Source organism: Carettochelys insculpta, chromosome 6 (genome assembly GCF_033958435.1).
Source record: "Carettochelys insculpta isolate YL-2023 chromosome 6, ASM3395843v1, whole genome shotgun sequence".
Lineage (NCBI taxonomy): Eukaryota > Metazoa > Chordata > Testudines > Carettochelyidae > Carettochelys > Carettochelys insculpta.
Genome location: NC_134142.1, coordinates 57,690,850 through 57,707,940, shown reverse-complemented (window position 1 = coordinate 57,707,940; position 17,091 = coordinate 57,690,850).

Genomic DNA, 17,091 nt, shown 5'->3' with positions numbered 1-17,091 from the left:
AGTCCCCTTGTACCACTGAAGTCTTGAATACTATTGTCATTGGCTATCTCTTAGCAATGGCATAAACTGGGACTATTGAGTTTAGAGAACTGATAACCCAAAATAAAGTTAGAATACTATGCTGCTTCATGAACTAAGGACTGACAAAGCAATTGAAGAAATGCTGCTTTAACTTCCCCTCAGGACCGTTATTGGGAATTTACAGTGCTACTATTGAGTATTATTAAACAAATATAAATTTCTTGAATAGACATGCCACACAAATTTCTGTATCAAATGGAAAAATGAGCAAATGACACAGTTCTTCAGGCCTTTTTCTGCCCTCAGTAGTTTTTACATATTTAAATTATGACTTTATGACAAACTCTGAAGACATGTCCTACTTTACAAGGGGCTTGTCTACACTTGCCCCCAACTTCGAAGAGGGCATGTTAATCAGGGTGATGGGAGATTGCTATTGAAGTGCTGCAGTGAATATGCAGCACTTCATTAGGCTAATTCTCCCCCACGGCAACTTCAAAGTGTCAAACTTTGAAGTGCCGGCATGCGTGTCGCCATGGGCGCTTCGAAGCACCTGTGCTACTTCAAAGTGTCTTCACTCCCCAACATTTTGAGGAGTAAAGCCGCTTCGAAGTAGCACAGGCATGACCACACGGCATGCCAGCACTTCAAAGTCTGATACTTCGAAGTTGCTGCAGGGGAGAATTTGCCTTATGAAGTGCTGTGTATTCACCACAGCACTTCATTAGTAATCTCCCATTGCTCTTATTAACATGCCCCCTTTGAAGTTGGGGGCAAGCGTAGATCCAGTCAGGTAGCTTTTCTATCATGATATTTCAATGATCATGAAAAGTGCTTATAGATAAACAGATTTTTTTGAAGCATAACCTTCATGGACAAAGACCCATATTGTCTTCTTAGTCTATAAGGTGCCACAGGACTTCTCATTGTTTTTGCAGATACAGACTAACACAGCTACCCCTCCGTGTTTTTGTGGATGCAGACTAATACGGCTATCCTTCTGGTCCATGAAAAATGAAGGACTGACTGTCCTGGTTCTCCATTTATCAAGTGATTCAAGAACAACACAGGCAGCTACAACACAATCTTCTTCAAATCTAACCTGGAGGATCCACCAAAATAACCCTGAGAGAAAAAGTGGAAGCTAAATCTCTGGCACCCTTTCCAAGTTTAGCTTTCTGGTTGAGACAATCAGCTTTTGACTGGACAGGCATTCAAAGCACCAGCACAAGGATAGTTCAGTGGTTTGCATATTGGCCTTGTAAGCCTAGGGTTGCGAGTTTAATCCTTAAGAAGGCCATTTAGAGGTCTAGGGCAAATAGATCTAAAAAAAAATGTCAGGGATGGTGCTTGGCTCTACTGAGAGGGCAGGGCACTGGACTTGATGACCTTTCAAGTTCCCTTCTGGTTCTGAGATATGTATGTCTCTTGACAGAGTTCATGCATTCATTACTTATCAACCATCAAATGGCCATCAGGAAGGTAACACTTTTTTCATTCCCTTTCCTATTGATCTAGGCTAAGTATGAAGTGGTGGAAAAGGCATGACTTCTACAATTTAGAAAGATTCTACTGTGTGAGTCACATTAAATGGTAAAATGAATCCAGCACCTAGATGTCCAGTTATGGTCCTCTATTACATATTTTTCTATAAGCATTGTTATTTGGTACGGCCCTGCAACATTCAGACTGACTTAGTGGACTAAAACTGAGAACATGTGCTGTTGCCCTATTGGCCATAATATCACTTGCTGGATTTCACTGCCCTTGATCCCTCCACAAGGAGAATTTTATTCAAATGCAATATCCACATGTTCATTGAACTAATCTTGTGTTAAGACTTTCATGTACAAAATTCTACTGGAGGGCAACCTTCCTTTTTGAAATTGATTAATTGCCTTGAAAACAATCTGGCATTGCTTTTTTTTTCTTTTACCTTCCAAAGCTCAGAAGAAGACAAATATTTACACAACTCTAAAGTTTGTTTTGCTTTATTGGATCTGATGAAAAGTTTGAATATGAAGAAGTAGATGTACCATAACTCTGAGCTCGATAAAGGCATCTAGCCTCTTCTGGCTTCTTTCAATACTATTCAGAAAGGTCATAAGATATATCTTTATAATTAGTAGTTTTGGGGTTGTTTTGCTTTTTACAGTATTTTTAAATATTTTTAAAAAGAGGATTTCTTATGTAATTGAACTGTGGTACTCCTGAATTTTCCTCTTGCACGTTCCATTGTCACTATAATGTTGAATTCTTAGTGACGGTCGAAGATTAGGATAACAAATGCCATAGGAATGGAGGTTTTGTTCAGAATTCTGGAATGTTCATAACTCAAACAAAATGTTGTGGTTGTTCTTTCAAACACTTACAACTGAGCATTGACTCAGTGTAATTTTGACAATGTAGCTTCTGTGCAGAAGAAAAATGCTGCTTTTAAACATCTTAATTTAAATGACAGCATAGAAACAGTTCCTTACCTTATCCAATCTTTAATTTCATTTTTAGTAGGTTTACATTCAACACAGTACTATATTAAACTTGCTATTGTCTCTGTTGCTGTTTGATTGTGTATCTCTGGTTCCAAATGACTGTTTGGTTTGCAGCTCTGATGTTCTACTATGTGAAGATGATGATGATAACATTATGCTCTCAATTTAGAGAATGATTCAAATGTTTGCATGTTTTAAGGGTCCTGTAGGATCTAGTTCTCCTTACTGAAATCTCCAGTCACAGTCTTTGTGGTATTTTTAGAATACAACTCTGCAGCTTTGAAAACGGGATGCAATTTCTCACTTGAAAGCAATATGAAATACTCCCTAAAGATATCTCCCTGTAGCAAGCTGACCTTGAGACTAGGTTAGGAGACAAGCTCTGACTCTCCTTATGTGGCAGAAGCTGTACTATCCTCACAACTGGAGTATCTCAGCATAGAATTCTTGAATATTTTGGTCTGGATTTTGTATTTTTTTTATCATCATTCTTTCTCCGCCTGTTTCCCATCCCAATCCCAAAAAAGGAAGGGTTGGGAGGGAAGCTGACAAAGGTACAAGTTTGTGTGGTGGAAACATACATAGACAACTGATATCACAATCAAAGATGGTCTTCTGGTATTTGAGCCAGTTTTCTGATAGTAAATTTGAATCCATTCTATGCTGATCACTTTGAGCATTCCAGGACACTGGATACAATCTCCATGTTCTGCTTTTAGTGACACTCTGTTTTAAAATTCCTAACTAAAATAAGGTGAGTTCAAAACACAATTAGCTAGGCTAGGTATTAACAATTTAGACTTGTACATTATTGAATGTAATTAATGTGGTTTATATTTGAAGAGCTCCAGCAGTGTGAGAGACATTTTACAAATAAATAAGACCTAGATGGTAATTTAAGGCACCTTCTGTCTTCTTCAAATACAGAGAAATAGATCTGACACCCATAGACCTGTCTGCAGTGCAGATGAAGGAGGAATTGTCACTTCTAGAAAGTTTTGTGGAATAATTGTGGCTGGAAGGGTTTGAGGAGGATTCCTAACATTGACACTGTAACACATGGCTCACCGAAAAATGAATTGCCAAGTAAACTGCTTTTTTATATAAATGTTCTTCTTTATTCAGGTTCTTTTAGTGTTTCCACTGTAATAGTCCAGAACACAGAGTATTATAGCAATTCCAGCTCTACCTTTTACTGACGTTTGACCCATTTAAATGCACTCTGTGTTTTTTTTTGTTTTGTTTTGTTTTCTGCCATGCTTGGTTTCCTTTTGTATGTAGCAATCAGTCCTGGTCTGTTTCTAGAATGAACTTATCAGCTACCTCTTTCATTTGGGTTTGTCACTCTTTTCCTCACTCTAATATGTTTAATCAGTGGACATCTCCCAAAAGTCGTTAAGAAATCTGTAATGTGACAGTGTTTGCTAGATAGTGACACTGTTTTTCTTCTCAGATTAAAACACTTTATTATATTTTTTCCTATAAAAACTGTTATTGGTACAAAATCTTTTCCTGGCAATATGGAGAGAGAAGGATAGACCAAACCTTTATAAAAACTACCATAGATTTGTTTTTGTGTAGCAGTTCACAAAAACAGTTTGAAAACTAAGAGACACACGTTCCCTGGGGAATTCAAATCCATGTGAAATGAATTTCCTCCACAGGCTCAGAGGCTGTCTGTTTTGGAACACTTCATAATTATTATTTTTTTACAAGAGGAGAAAAGGCATTATATTTATCCTTGTTCTATGAGCATAAAGAGCTTTATGTATTAGAGAACGGTATAATCAGTTGAGTTGGAACTGGGTCATTCTATACACCAGGCTGCATTGTGGCTGTCATATGTTTTCAGAATCTGTTTAGTGCCTTTTCTGCTCAGAGCTATTTGGCATCTGATCCTGTTCTGTTTGGGGGAGGAGGGATGCATGGGCAGTCATATATACCTGGATGGAGTATACTGCTTCTTTATCTTGTTGAGTATAATGACCATAGATCACAAACAAGGTTCGCTTTCAATTTTTTCCATCCATGTGCAAATTAAATGTGATGTGCACCAAAGCATGTGCCTAAATGCACCACCTGTAGGGACGCATGCTGCTGACTGTGGGTGCTCTGCTAATCAGTTGGGTGGCATTTGACTCTCTCCTGAGTGATTGCCCAAGCTCTCAGCTTGCAGGAAACACTGATCACAAGTGGCACCTATAAAAAATAGCTGTTACCCAAAACCTTTAATTAGTTATTGTTCTTAATCTACCCCACTGTAAACCTGAGGAATTTTCTATGGATGCAAAGAAGAAACCACACTTCCAACACCAGCCCTCAAAGGTGGAATTCTTCTTTTGATTAAACTTTTGATGGCAGATTCCCAATGGCCCTGTCTACACTCGCACGCTCTTTCAAAACATCTTTTGAAAGGGGCTCTTTTGAGCCTTCTTGTGGCGCATCCACACACAAAAAGCGTTCTTTTGAAAGTAACTTCGAAAGAACAAAGAGATGCTTTTGGAAACGCTTTTCCACTCCCATTTCGGGAAGAGCACCTTCTTTGGAAAGAACTTCTGAAGAAAATGTGTAGATGCTCTGAGGGCTGCTCTTTCAAAAGAGCAGTCCTCCATGGTGCTGACCAGACATGAGTGTGGAGACTTCCTGTCAAGCACCTGTGGAACTCTATGGTGACTGTTCTGCCACATTTAAAGCAGCAGGGACCCAGAAACCCTTGTGATGGGAAGCTGAGAGAGGGCTAGCAGCAAAGCCTTGAGACTCCAGCTGACCATCCTCTCAGCCACTTTGTTGTTCCTTTTGGGAAACAGTGTCTGCATGCCCCTCCCCAGTGACCTGGCTGAGGGCTTGGAAGATCCCACCCCAGCCAGCAAAAGTAGGGCTCCTTCATGCGCAGGCCATGAACTGTGGGACCTCCTTGGACTCTGGAAAGATGAGGAGGTTCTGTGGGCAACAACTGGTAGGCAACAAAACACCTGTCTTCATCTGCCTGCCTGCTGGCTTGGCTACCTGTGGGCACCCCCACCGCAACCTGAACCAGGTCTGGAGCAAAGTGAAAGAACTGCAGCCAGCATATGTCTGGGCCCAGGATACGTCCCAAAGATCAGGGGGCTCACCAGCAATGTGCCTGCACTATAAAGACCTGCACAAGCTGGTCCCCAGGATATGGCCGCTCTACTAAAGCTCCTGAACTTGGGGGAGCCAGAGGCACAGCTTGAGGAGGGAGAGGAGCAGCCGGGACTGTCCACCTGGGCCACCAGCCCAGAGTCACAGCAGACCTCAGAAGAGGAGGGATCTGGCAATGACAAGGACAGCCTTATCATGGCCATTCCCTCCTCTTCCATGAGCCATTCACACTCAAGCAGGACCACACCAGAATTCCTAGAGGGACCCCCTGGTAAATACCTGTCATGTTGCTCATCCAGGGTGTGTGTGGAGGGAGCACCCAACTCTGCCACAGCTGTCAGTGGGCTGCACACATGGCCAGGAAGTGGGTGGAGGGGGGTACCAGACTACACCGAATGCGTACAGCACCCATGTGTTCACATCTCACAGACCAGCACACCCCAGGGCTATTGGCCCATCACACACAAGGGTTTGCCCACAGTAGGGACATGGGACATGGCCTTCGGTGCTGGGCTGCAGTACTAATGGGTCATCCCTTTCCTCCCTACAGCTGACCCATCTGAGGGATGGGCGAGCTCCATTGTCAACCCAGGGACTCCAGCAGGTATGGGAAAGGAAGCCAAGCGACACTCAGCACCAGTGACAGGCTGAGCATGTGGCTGAAGACTGAGACAGCAAGGACGTGAGGATGAGGCAGCCACTCATACAGCTGCCCTGTGCCAACAGACCATGGTGATCACCACTTTTATGACTGAGTGGCTGGAGCTGGAGCACTAGGAGGTGGCTTGGTGACAGGAAGAGTGGGACAAACTAACAAGTGCCCTAAGGCCACGGACCTAGGCAGCGTCTGGCTGGCTGGCCTAGCCTCCCACTGCTGCTGCCCCCAACACCCTGCTGCACCCCTTGCTGCCCTTGCCCTCACTACAGTCTTTCCCAGAGACCTAGCTCCCAATGCCATCTGGGAATTGGGCATGTGGCTGGTTGCCAGTGCAAGCCATGCTCAGCCAGCTGCATCTGCCTCCCCTTCCCCGCTCCTGCTGAGGCAGAGGCTGCTGCCCTCCTACCTCCATCTCACTGTCCTACCCAGCTCTACTTTGCTCCCCAGACCAAGGGCAGTAGGGGGTCCCATGTCCGCCCCGGGTCATGTCTCCCCACTCCTGTAGGAGAGTGGGGTGCAACCCTCCCCTGTCCCCTATCCAAGTTTATATCCCCCCTCAGCCCCTTTCCCTTTGAAATACTTTACCCACTTGCCTATGTAAATAGTTATTCTCTTTCCCCTGTACCCAGTTCCCCAAGTTCAATCTAATTTGCAAATATCAAAGTTGACTTGAGTGAAACAGGACAATTTTATTTAATGAACAAAAAAAGTTATACATGTTAATATGTGTACATTGCAAAAAGAAAAAAGGTACAGTTTTCATTACGGTTTCACTTTTAAAGTTATTTGTATCTGTTTTTCCCCTCTGCCCCCAGTGCACCCATGTCCATTGTGAATGGTGGGGGGAAGGGAGTGGTGGCTGCACGGTGTGTTGGTGTGATGTGGAGTTCTTGGGGGATGGTCACTGAGCCTTCCGAGCACAGGCCTCACAGAGGGTCTCCTTGGTGACCACCCCTTCCCTGCACACCTGGTGACATGGTGCAGTGGCTGGCTGCTCATAGCCATCGCTTGCCTCATGAGCCCACCCCTGCATGAAGGGCTCACCTTTACTCTCCACCACATTGTGCAGAACACAGCATGTGCCAACAACTGCACGCACATTCATCAGGCTAACCTCCAGGAGCGTCAGGAGGCACCAAAAGTGCCCCTTCAGTCTCTTAAATGCACACTCAACGCTGTTGTGGGCGTGGTTTAGCCAATTGTTAAACAGTTCCTTCACACATCTTGTAGAACTGGAAAGGACCTTCGTTGGGTACATGTCAGGCTGCATTAGCTAAGGTTGCTGGGGGTAGGTGATGTTGGCCACCATGCACGGGGCATTGTGGCATTGCCCACGGGAAGCTCCCGCTGCGTGAGGTAGGTACCACCTTCCATCCTGCATCCCAGACCCAAGTGTCTGGACATCCGGGCCTCATGAGCCTAGCCCGACCAGCCCACATACAGGTCCATAAAGCATCCATTTGCATCTACCAGGGCCTGAAGAACCACAGATTGGTACCCCTTATGGCTGATGCACAAGACACCCAGTAATAATTAAGGGAATAGAAAGAGACTGGGGGAGGGGAATTCAAGTAAACTAGAGAAGGCTTGAAAAACTCACTTCAGTAGTTTTCACTGGTAAATGGGAAACTCTCTCTCGAGAATGAAGGAGTTTATGCAAACGCTTTCTGTAGAATTTCAGCTTGCATGTATTTAAATACTATCAATAACAATCTAGAATTTAGGAGCTGTGAAAACAGCCCTCCAAGTGCTGCAGAATCCCCTTCAAGTATATAGGTGAACATCTCCAGGGCCTTTCCTACGCAGATTAAAAGGTCAAATTGAACCAGGTCTAATCTGAAAATCCTGTGTACATTTTGCTAAGTGTCTTCCCCAGGTATTGTGGAAAGTCTGAAAAAAGTAAACCGTTTTTATTTAAAAGCAATGTTCTTTCAAACACTAATATTGTTTAGCAAGCTATTTTGGGAAAGGTTTTTAAATATAATTGACTGTGTTCACCCAGTCTTGCCAATTTCCTTTGGACATAATATGCTTAATGTCCTGTGGTTCTGCTGTAAACTAGTTCAAGTGCTAACATGTTACTTATCTAAAATTGTTGTAGTGTAATGTTGGGGTGAATCAATTCTTCAGCATGTATAAAGATAATATTGTACAATGTTTTGGGATTATTTGTGGAGAAGGATGAATATAAATATAACCTGCTATTGTGTTTTTCACGGGACAGCTGTCCCTTTAATGGGTCTCAGCCCCACCTGTCACAGACCACTCTTCTCCCCAGATGAGGAAAATTAAGATCATGTGACTTACAAGAAGTTCTGGGGCACCTTACTGACTAACAGATATTTTGGAACATAAGCTTTCATGGGCAAAGACCCACTTCATCAGATGATCATGTGACTGTGAGTCCTATGACGCATTCTAGCTACGACACATTCAACAGAGAATACTGGAGAGACATGAGGCGCTGAAGAGGTCTGTGGAGAAGGAAGTAAAAAGCCTTGGGACATACCCAGCATCCACTGTCCTTGGAATTACTGATGAAGGAGCAGGAAGACAAATCCTCAAGAAGAAGGGGCTGTGCTTTTTTGAGTTCCATTGCTTTTCATTGCCTTGTTCGCAAGTCTTAATCAGCTTCTGTTGGAAGAAGAAACCTGTTTTGAATATCTTGGACTTGCTGCAGAGTGATTAATGTGCTCTGCAGGGACAGAAAACTGAGGCAGAGCTACTGCAGCACCACTGCTGGAGCCAGAAAATCCTCTGGCACAGTTCTTCTTGTCTCAAGATTTAGAGGCTCCTAAAACAATACGAGATTTTAATACTCCTTAACAAGAATAAGAAAAGTGTCTGTTGTACTCCCAGCATCTGCTGTAATGAGGTTGTTTAGTTTGGTGATCCTCACCCATTTGATCAAATAACAAAAATACCAGAGTAAGAATTGGGCTGCAAAGAGAGACCACTTATATTTTTATTTTTTTCAGTTTGGGCAAAGCATCTACTCAGACCTCAGATGCATGTACTTTTCAATATCAGACATCTTGTACAAATGCCATGTTAGCTGTCTGAATGTGAATCAAAATCTCCACAGTTTGCAAAACTGGAGTTACCCGCCAGTCAATACACCCTCCTTTCTTGTGGAGTTAATAAAAAGGCTCTGAACTATGCCCTGAATGTCACCAAATTCAGGCTTCATCAAGAGATGAAGAAGCTAATTCTAGCTAATTCTACATCAAGAATACATTACTGCCAGCTTCTTGACATACAAAGCTAGGGACTGTTGACTCATGTGTCTCAGCTTAACTAAGAAAGTTGAAAGAAGTTATTAACTTGGAGAACAGTATTATTGCACACACAAAAACTTACTGCAGAAAAAAGCATATGCACCAGAAACAGCTATGTCACTATATTTATCCCACTAAATATAATTTGATAAAATAAACTCATTCATTAGAGTGGTGAAAGCCAGTCTTTTATCCTTTTTAGAACAGCTACAGAATCAAGCTAATCATTTATCCCACTGTGAAATGTGCAGATTGAGACTTTATCAAAAGGCTGTTTATGGCACTTATCATATGATAACTGTAGTTGCTGGAACATGATTAAAAATGTGTCAGGTAAATGACAAAATTAAAAGCAGAAGTATTTTAAAATCCAAGATTTTTTAAAGTGACAATTAGCAAACATAAATGTTCTGTAAGATATTAAAACCCTGCATTGGGAAAACATTTCCTTGAATAAAATACCTCTTCATAATTTTTGATTTAATGGTAATTGACTTTTATGCCTAAATCTAATAATGATGGAAACAGAATTAACATAGTGGAAAAACATGAAGCATATGCTGCAAAATTAAAATCATGGGGTCTTATTGGGAAATTAGATATCTCTTGATTTCTTCAGGAAAAAATAATTTTTTTTAAATGATATGTTTCCCTTTAGTTTAGTGCTAGCCAATGAATTCCTCAAGGCTAAGCTCATATGGATGGAAGAAATTCCAATCAGAGTCTATCTTTCAAATTTGTTAGGCAGCAAAAAGACATCTAGGTATCTAGATAAATCAATTTTGGTTTGGTTTGTTTTTTTTCCCAAAGGTGCTAAGTAAACTGCTCTTATTGGTTGATTTAATTGGGAGCACTGAACACATGGCACTTCAAAACCTGGACATTTTTGTTCAGTAGTGATCCCATTTGGACTGGTAGACAGACATACATGCACGACCCTCACCACCACTGTTCAGTGCAAGCAACATTCCATTTTATCTCTTCCCTGAAAATAAAACAGAAGCTGAAAACTTTGAGACTATGCAACCAGTGTCTCAGATATGCAGGTCACCCATAATGGGAAAGAAACAAAGCGGACTGCTGATTCTAAACAAATACAGAGAAGCTTCTTTCAAAATTATAGTTTGCTGTTAAGTATGAAAGAGATTATGCACAAGTTATACATCTGATGTATTGCAAGTGTTGGCTGCAATACAGCAATTCTTAACTTGGAGGTTGACTAGAGGAAGAGATTCATGGGGAGCGACTTTTAATGCAGGGTTTTTACTGTTTTCTTTTGTTATGTTTTTCTTTTTTCCTTTTTCCCTTGGCAGTGGTGTTGAATTCTGATGAGATACCTTCTGGGTTCAACTTGCATCTCACTTCCTTGTAATCTAGAATGAGAAAAACACCTGACCTTGGGTTTTTCTTTTTTGGCAAGTTGGAAAGAAGTTATTTTTATGTTTACAGGTAGATAACTTGACCTCTGTTTTTAAGGTTTCTTTTCCTAATGTTTTTTGGAAAAAGTCAGCTCTATGACAAAAGAGCTCCACTTTCTTCTCAGACTTGAAATGTGTCAGTAAAAGTCTTGAACAGTTTATGGGTATGTTTTCTGCCATTATAAGCAAGCAACTGATTCTTTTTATATTCATGATTTTAAAAAAAATTTCTGTATCTCTACCCAGGTGGCAGTTTCTTGCCTTCCATCATCTTTTGTTCCAAGCTTCTCAGTGTTTAGAAGAGCACAGTCAATCAGTTGATGTGCCCCCATGCCACTGATCAGTGTGGGTGCTCTCCTAAGCAGAGCTGAGATGTGCCTGAGACCTAAAGCCACTACTGCCATTGCATGGCTCACGGTTCAGCTTCAACCTCCTTTCCCAACCAGTCTCTTTCCCCACCTCCCACCCCACTTCCAGTCTTGCCAGACTCCTCTCGATCTACTCCTTCCCTTGCTCTGATGCTTGTACCATATGCCTTCAAATTAGATGACTTCTTCCTCCATGCTGCCTGACTGCCAGAAGGGAGGTCAATGACAACTATTAGAGGGAAAGGCTTTTCTAGGTATGGCTACACTGCAATAAAAAAAACTCATATAGTGAGTCTCAGAGCTCAGGTCAGCTGACTCAGGCTCACAGGGATCAGGCTACAGGGCTGACAATAACAGTGCAGACAGTGAGGCTTGAACTAGAGACTGGGCTCTAAGATCCACTGGGCTGGAACTCCAGACCCAGCCCAAGCCCAGATTTCTATACTGCAATATTATAAATATTATAGACTCTAATGATCCGGGTCAGCTGTTGTTGAGCCCTAGGTTTTTTATTGCAGTTTAGCCCCTGTAGTTCTGGGCTACAACATGCTCAATTGCTCTACAGAAATTACACACGTAACGTCTGATCAGCACAAGAATGTTAGCTGTTAAGACCAAAAGTGCTCTACTGAGCATATGTAAACTGCAATGTTTTACAGGCCTATACCTTGGCCAGATTTGGGGATGGCAAATCCCTGGCGCAAAGACTACCCCTTGCCAAATTTCAAGGCACTGCTCTAAAGCACAGGATGCTAAAGATATTTAAGGAAAGGATCTCAAGATTGTATTTAACTTGGACAAACAATGTATTATCTGTCCTGGGTCTTGGCATTAACTCAACCATTTTGGCTGAAATGTTCAGAAAAAAAAATCAGACTGAGGTAGACATGTAACATGGAAAATTTCAGCCCAAATGGTTAAATTTTGACAAAATGATAAACAGTCCTGTAATAGGAGGTATTGGACAATGTTAATACTAGGCATAGCCTTGAATAATACTACACTAAATTCAATTTTTAAAAAACACTCCACGTTTGCATATTGCATTGCATTTAATAATCAGCCAATTCTGTTTTATAGTTTTCTTCTACTTGAAGTCTTTTTGTTCATTTTAATCTTTAAGTTTATGCTGAAGTCATAGTCTTATTTGTGTTTTGTTTTTGGTTTTTTTAAATCTGCACTTAGTTTTGCTGTGTCCTATAATCATTTATGGTATTTTAAAAGAAAATAGGATCACATGAATGTGTTGTACTAAGTTTGTTTATTTTTAGAAAGCATCAGTGAATTAAACTGCCTGTGTTTTAGGGTTATGTAAATGTTCTATTCTGGCTGTAAATGTCAAATGTGTTGATCTCAAACTCATATGATCAATTCATTAGGTGACACCATAGGTGGGTGGTGTGACTGGATCATGCAGTATTATCCATTCTTTTCTAAACCTCACCCTACACATTCCAGTATTTGGTGCAGCAAATTATGTTAATTCTTATGTTTTGTTAAGATATAGAAGAAAGTGACATTTTTCAGAAAAATGACAAAACTGCAAAGTTTTGTTTAATGAAGATGAAGTATTTGATTAAGTAATGGGTGGATTTAGCAGTTAACTATTGTGTGGTGTGGGAGTACTAAAGCTGAGTGTATTTCCATCAATGTGTGGAATCAAGTTTAGATTATAAATCTGTTTTCTTTTCTTTTTTCCTGTAATGTAGTGAAATGGGAGAGGGAAGCTGAGGTTGTCATTATCACTGTAGCAAATTGCTTGAATACCGACTAAAGGAGTTTAGGTTAACATGACTGCTGCCCCTGAAAGGAGTGGGAAAACTGCTCCTGTCAGGTGCAGCAGCCTGAGTCTTGGTAGCTGCCCCTGACAGGAACAGTTTCTCGGCTCCCCCCACTTGCAGAGGAGAGAAATTGAGCAGAGCAGTAGCCCTGGTCAGTTTCTTGGCTCCAAGGAGTGGAGGTGGGGGGAGCTAGGCTGCCTGGTTCCTGGCTCCTCTGCACTGGCTGGAGCTAGGAAACTGACCAAGGTTGCTGCCCTGGTCAGTTTCCCAGCTCTGCAAGGGGAGGGGAGCCAGGAACCAGGCTGCTGCCTGATTCTCAGCTCTGTCCCCTTGCAGGACCTGGGAAACTGACCAGCTCATGGCAGGTCAGTTTTCCAGATCCCACAAGCAGCAAGGAGACAGGAACCAGGCTGCCCCTGGTTCCCATCTCCCTGCCACACTGGAAGCCAGGAAACTGAGCTGTCCTGGTGGGCTGGTCAGTTTCCCAACTCCTGGAAGCCTAGGGGAGCCAGGAACCAGGCTGCAGCCTGGTCTTGTCTCCCCTTGACTTCTGCAAAAATTTGAGTTACACAGGGGTTGCAGTAATGCAACCCCCACGTAACTTAAGGATTTAATATATTAATAACTGAGGGATTAAAATAGCAAGTAAACATAGTTTTCCCTAACTGTAATTGGACAGACATAATGAAAACATGAGGGACACCTCTCTCTTGCAATGGATTAAACATCTGGCTCTAGTCCATACTACAGAGCTAAGTTTGCTAAGTTTTGATCTAGTGATTCAGGATCAGGCAAGAGCAGCTCATGCTGTTCCATCCAGAAGTCCATGATTCAGTTCCCACTGATGTGGCCATAAACATCATTACTGATGATCATTACTAAAATCAGACATTCAGACCCAATCAGATACCTATAAGGTGAAGCAGGACTCAAACTTCGGTTAGCAGAGCTGCCATTTGCTTCCTGACACTTGCAAATCACACAGGATGTAGACACACTGTGGGAAGTCCTTGTCTGAATGCCCTGATTTGGCACCTCCCTGAGACATTCCTCAGTGACCCTTTGGCTCCAAATAAGCCCACAGGCATACAGTAAACCCTTGAGTTACATGGGGGTTGTGTCCCTGCAACCCCCACATAACTCACATTTTTGCACAAGATGAGGGGAGAGGGGACCAGGCTGCAGTCTCGTTCCCGACTCCCCTGGGCTCACAGGAGCTGGGAAACTGACCAGCCCACCAGGTCAGTTTCCTGACTCCCAGAGTGGCAGGGAGCTGGTAACTAGGAGGCAGCCTGGTTTCTGTCTTCCTGCCACTTGTGCGACCCAGAAAACTGACCAGCCATAAAATGGTCAGTTTCCCAGGTCCTGCAAGCTGTGAGGAGCTGTGAACCAGGGGCAGCCTGGCTCCTGGCTCCCTGCCACTCTTGGGACTAGGAAACTGCTCCTCTCAGGGGTGGCAGCCAAGAATCAGGCTGGTGCTCCTGACAGAAGCAGTTTCCCTGCTCCTGTCGGGAATGGCAGCCTGAGTCTCAGGGCAGCAGTTGCATTAACCTGAGACCCGCGCAATTTGGTTGTGTGAATCTTGAGGGTTTACTGTGTCAGGAAGGGCCTAGGTGAGCTGCCATGACTGACTCTGCTCCTAGCAGCAATATTGCTTCTGACTTGGATTCTGCCCCTTACCTTGGAACCCTGTTATCATCTTTACCTGGGTACAGAAATCTGACTTGGAGGTGCTCAAGGCATGGGTCAAGACACTGAAAGTTAGAGGAAGCGAGACTCAGTGGAAGACTAGAAGCTGTAAAGAAAGTCTGTGAAGGAGGCATTCTCCTTACTGCCATAGCTCTGGCTTTGAGTCATTGCCTCACGCCCTTTCTGGAACATTGTGATAAGCCCCTGGGAGAAAGGGAGAAAGACTCCACAGTTCGACCACACAATGTGGCTGAACTGGTGTCTATAACATGTGCATATGAGCATCTTGCCAAAGTCAAGAGTAATTTTTAAGGGTAAGTTACACTAGGAACATGATATATATCATGGTACTATATAGAAATAACAACTAGAGGCCTTGTTGCAGCCCTGCTTGCAAGAGGAAGTTGGGCTGGAAGAAAGTTCTATACAGAAACCTGTGTAATACATGTCCAAAGTGTATGAGCTGGGTAGGAGCTCTGTCGGGGGCTGGGCCAGGCCCTGCACTGGCTGTGGGAGGGCTCTGTTGGGGAGGCTAGGCTGGGCTGGGCCCCGTGCTGGCTGGGGAAGGGACTGGGGCTGCATGGTGTGTGGGGAGGGCTCTGTTGGGAGGCTGGGCTGGGCCTCATGCTGGGAGAGGGAGGGGCTGGCCTGGTGCCGTGGGGGGCTCCATCAGGAGCCTGGGCTGGGGCCTGCACTGGGCAGGGGAAGAGCTGGGGGCTGGCATGGTGTGTGGAGGATCTCCAGAGCAGGGACTGGGCTGACCACTGTGCTGGCCAGGGGAGGGGCTGGGGTCAGCACAATGTATGTGGCAGAGCATGGGGCGGGGGAACATGGCAGAGTGTTACCTGGACTGATGGACAGACCAAAAATAATATATATGATATGTTTTGCTAGTCTTTAGGTTTCCCATCACTAAAGAGAGTTCTTTCTTGTCCTCAGTACAAGGTATTATACTTTGGTAGGTTTTGTGTAGAACTCATCATCTGATATACTTTTTCACTTCCCTAGGACTTTCACATGAGACATCACTTCTTCCTTTGGAGAGCTACTGCCTGTTAATGAGAAATTGTTATGCATTGTGAATTGTGGCTCTGTCACCCTTCAAGTAATATTTCTTCAAGGAAAGGAGCTGTGCTTAAAGGAAGCACTTACTCATTCTCCTGCTATGAATCTCCAGGTATGAACTTTTGCATAATCAGTTGATCTAAGCAATACAACTTCTACTCACCCTGATTATTTCCACTGGATGGAAATGGTTCAGCCAATTAATCTTTATTGCTCAAAGAAGAGCTCAGCAGGACTGATAAATACCAATGTTTCCCATCCAGAAAGTAATAAAATAATAAGACTATAGCTCAGCTAAAAGTGAGAACTGGCTCATCAGAGGGTGGCTGAACTGTCATATTAAATATGTAATGAACAATTTTTATATCTAACCTGTATAGGAACTCAGATGACAGAAGACCTCAACCTTTAATGCTTCCTTATTTCCTTAGAAAGGAAACATTTTTGCTTCATGCAAATCTACAGTAGCTTGTCTCTAAGGCAAATGAAGCAGCAGGCAGGTTGCATTTATTCTATGTCATGATGAAAAGCTGATTACACTGATGAGTGCAGATGAAGTGGAAACCTTTCAGAGATTAGGTTTGTCTCCCCATGTGCCCTACATTGCAGATCAGCATAACCAGTTTACTGTTTGTTTTTAATGGTAGCCTTTCCTCAGGGTGCAAATGCACATAAAAAGTGAAATTATCAGCAAAGTGTGATCATTCATCTCCTTTTGAGAGAACACATCTTTAAAGAGAGAACAGCTGCAACTTTTCCAAATACCTAGAACTGTTTTCCATTTTTTCCTTCACACTATTTGTCTCTGATTATGACTATGAAGTGAAATAGTGATGGTATATAAAACATACTGTAAGCTTACAGGTTCCTGAATGAGAGCTATTGAATAAATCATAAGCAACCGATTGGATTTCTACAACCTTAAGAATTCCTTACGCTGATGAGAAGTTTAAAAAAAAATCAGAATTAAGAAAGCTCCATAATTTTAGGCAGAGATGGGGGGAAGCAAATGGCTTTGTAATTATTATTAATCATGATCTATTTTAAGATTTAATTTAATTTATGAAAGATCTGTACCTTACATGTTAAAGCTGATTTTTATCAACACATTTATTGCAGTGAGCACACTTCTGTCCTTCCTTAGTTTGTGGGGCTTTTAGGCTGGAGTCTTGTTAATGAATCTCAGTAGAATCACATA